A 4,073-nucleotide genomic window follows, 5' to 3' on the forward strand; every position below is an offset into this window, starting at 1 on the left:
TTTGAGACAGAGTCTCACTTTGTCACCCAGGCTGGAGTGCAGTGGCATGATCTTGGCTCACTGCAACCTCCACCTCCCAGGTTCAAGCAATTCTCCTGCCTCAGCCTTCCGGGTACCTGGGATTACAGGTGTGTGCCACCATGCCTGGCTAATTTTTGTATTTTTAGTAGAGACATGGTTTCACTATGTTGGCAAGGCTGGTCTCAAACTCCTGATCTCAGGTGATCCACCCACCTCGGCCTCCTAAAGTGCTGGGATTACAGATGTGAGCCACCGGGCCCAGGCAGCACCCTCTATTTTAGCTTCCACCCACCCAGAGTCCAGGCACCTTTCATTTGGTGAAAATCGAGAAATCATTTCATTCTCCCAGTGCTTTTTGTAGAGGGGCCTCTGGCTTTCAGAAGTAGAAAAAGAAAGAAATCAGAACAAAGATTCTCGAACTCAATCCTCTGCTCTCACAGAGGAAAATACTGAGGCCCTAGGTGGTTAGGCACGAGCTAGGGAGTGGGAGAGACAGGACTGAGTCTGGTGGTGAAAGGAACGAAGGGATGAAGGAACAAAGGGACAGAGAGACAAAGTTTCTCCACCACTTTCCCACCAGTATTAACCCTTTCCAAATTGGTTTTTGTTTTTTTAAACCCTTTCAGGGTTAGCAAGCCATTCGAAATAATTTCCAAGCTTTAAGATGCCTTCAAGGTGTAAGGCAGCTAAAACTACGCTTCATACTCTATTTAAGAAAAACAACTCATTAGGTCCTCTATAAATGAGAAAACTGAAGGTCTAGTTATTGAATGCAATATTTAAGGAAACAAAAGCCCATTTTCCACAGGGATCGTTAGTGAACTCCTGGAACTCCAGTGTACAGTTCTAAGGAGTCCAGAGTCAGGTCGGAGCACTCAGAGCAGCGGTTCTTAGAGTCTTAGAGTGTGGTCCTCAGACCTCAGCATCAGCATCACACGGGACTGTGCTAGAAATGCATGTTCTCAGGAGCATCCCAGACCTAGTGACTCAGAAACTCTTGGGATGGGGCCCCACAGGCTGTGTTTGAACTGCTCCTTCACGTGAGTCCAAAGCACCTGAAAGCTGAGAACCACTTAGTTAGACTAAGGGCAAACGGAGTCTGCATAGGTCAGGGTGGAGAGGATAGCACAGAGTCAAAAGCTACAAGCCAGAAACACGCTACAAAAAGGACATTGGTCTGCAGGATGAAATCCTTGCTCAGATTTCCTGGCCTCTCTGTACCTATGTATACTGCGTATGCACATCTGTGTGTGTAAAATGCATTTCTGAAAAGGTTGTATGCAGACCAGATCTTCTCCTAAGAAGACATGGAGATTATTCAGGTGTGGATCAGCCTTGATTAAGCATCTACTTAGACCAGGAGCTTTCACACACACATTGACGTTTCTCATCTAATCCTTCACTTAACCTTTATGAGGTGGTTATTGCCATCTCATTTATCAGAGAAGGAAACTGAAATTCACAGAGGTTATCGGCCCAAACCCTCAGGCAAATAAGGATGAAGAAGGGATTCCAGACTGTGTCTGTCTAACTCCAAAGCCTGTGTTGTTCTCACTGCGCCAGGCAATATGCCCAGATCTGGTACTTCATAGGTTTGGACTATTTAAAGCAAGGATCAGGTGTTTTTTCACAAATTATGAAAAATATTATTGCATAAAATAAGCTCCAAATTTTTGTAATGCAAAATAAACTGAACAAACAAAACAAAACCTGATTTCTTAGAAAAAAGATTAAAGGAAAGAAAGGCAACAGCTGCAATGTGGAGAGCCAAGGGAAGCAACAGGCTTTGACAGGAAATGTGCCGGGTAAATATTTATCCATGTGTGTATATGTGTGTGCATGTGTGTGCATGTGTATGTGTGTAAGGGGTGTACGCATGTGTGTGCGTGTGTGTGTACATGTGAGGTATGTATGTGTGTGCATATGTGTGCACGTATATATGTGTGTGCATGTGTCTATATGTATGTGTATGTATGTACATGTGAGGTGTGTATGTGTGTGCCTGTGTGTGCTTGTGTGTATGCATGTACATGTGAGGTATGTATGTGTGTGCATAGGTGTGCATGCATATATGTGTGTACGTGTATGTATGTGTATGTACGTGCATGTGAGGTGTGTATATGTGTGCATATATGTGCATATATAAATATGCATGTCTATATGTATGTGTGTATAGTATGTATGTGTGAGGTGTGCACATGTATGTGCATGTATATATGTGTGTCCATGTGTCTATATGGGTATGTATGTACATGTGAGGTGTGTATGTGTGTGCACATGTGTGCATGTATATATGTGTGTATCTGTATGTCGGTGCATATGTATGTGTATATGTGTACATGTATATGAGTATGTGCGTATGTATGTGTCCATTTCTATATTCCTATGTGTCATGTGTGTGTGTCTGTTTCCAGGGTAAGTGAAGCAGCAGGGATTTACAGGATCCTCCTTTAGAAAGAGACCCAGGCTCCCTTTTTTAAGGGTCAGCTCTGGTTCTGTCCACTCTCACAGCCTAAGGCTGTCTGGATGGGCTTGGGTTGGGTCCACTGCTCTCACGTGTGGGAAATGGCCTCGTCAAGGCCACACTGATGAAAAGCTGCAGAGCAGAGGCTGGAGCTTGAACCCTGACTGCCAGCCCTGCCTGACCCTGCTCTGCACTGTCACCGCAAAGAACAAAATGACCCAATGCCAGCCTCACGCTGCTGAAGGCCCGGGTGAATCGCCGGGTGATTTACTTACCCAATTGTTCTTATTTATTTTTAAAAAACTAACATAAGAAAAGAATTCTCCCACGTTGATAGTGAACCACATGTTTCTTGCTTGCTTTTGTGAAAGCCAAGTTTGTCTTCGGTAATAAAGTGACCTTCAAGTTCAGGTAAAGCCCCCAAAGGTGAACAGCAGAGCCTTTCACTGCTTGTGTCTCACAGGAGAGCCCAGAAGATGGTTCATCCTCACACCGCAATGAGAGAACAGGCATGTCGGGGTGTGAGCGGGGGCCCGCAGATGGCAGCCATGCTCTCTCTAGATGGAGTTGAGACAGAACTCCTGACATATGCACCTCACTGTTTCGTCCTCGTGCATGATGAAGGACAACAATGAATAAATAAACGTGATGTCCTTATTGCAGGGCTGGAGAGAATGTACGCCCGCAGACCAGGCAAGAAGGACTGGCTGCAGAGTGGGTTTGATCTCAGGGCACAGGAAGTCAACTCTGCCCACTTCACAATATCCTAAGGAACAGTGGCCATGGGCAACCTGAACTCTGACGGCCTCTGGCACAGCTACATGCTGCTACTGTGAAGGAGTCCCAGAGGGAGGGTGGCGGTGGCTCAGCACAAGCCCTTCTCCCCTGATGGGCATGGCAGTTCGATGTCTTGTTTAACACTGTTCATCAGTGAACCAGCAAGTGCATATGATGCTTAAAGCCTGAACAGTCCAAGTAAAATGAAGGTCATCCAGTTGGATGTTTTTATTGCCACAACATTCCATATGCTAACGCTTAGGTTTTTTTCTTTCCTTTTTTTGAGACTGGGTTTTGTTCTGTCGCCCAGGATGGAGGCAGTGGCACAATCACAGATCACTGTAGCCTCGACCTCTGGAGCTCAAACGATCCTCTTGCCTCAGCCTCCTGAGTACCTGGGAACACCAGTGCACACCACCATGCCCACCTAATTTTTTTTTTTTTTTTTTGTAGAGATGAGGTCTTACTATGTTGCCCAGGCTGCTCTTGAACTCCTGGGTTCAAACAATCCTCCCATCTCGGCCTCCCACAGTGCTAGGATTACAGGTGTGAGCCACTGTGCCTGGCCAGTTTTTGTTTTTCTTTTTTTAAATAAGAGAATGGATTCAACTGGTCCCTATAGACTAGGATCCTTTCAGAGTTCTCAGTGTCTCCTTCTTGCCCTGGACAATCACCCTGACTCAGTCTGACTGATAACCAGGATCCCACACGTCTTAGAGACCACAGATAGTGTTGGCATTGAAGTCCTGTGGTTGGAGGACATTGGTGCTCCCTGGATGATACTTGGTCTCACAAAAAGACCAAGTATAAA

At 45.6% G+C, this 4,073-nt stretch overlaps 1 protein-coding gene across 1 annotated transcript in view; it reads left to right on the forward strand.

Annotated features, from left to right (window-relative positions):
- UCN3 (urocortin 3) overlaps nt 1–4,073 on the forward strand; it is an 8,574-nt gene that overhangs the window by 3,151 nt on the left and 1,350 nt on the right. The gene's annotated exons all lie outside the window — the stretch shown is intronic.

The sequence above is a fragment of the Rhinopithecus bieti genome, unplaced genomic scaffold (genome assembly GCF_001698545.2).
Source record: "Rhinopithecus bieti isolate Rb0 unplaced genomic scaffold, ASM169854v2 scaffold_6933, whole genome shotgun sequence".
Taxonomy (NCBI): domain Eukaryota; kingdom Metazoa; phylum Chordata; class Mammalia; order Primates; family Cercopithecidae; genus Rhinopithecus; species Rhinopithecus bieti.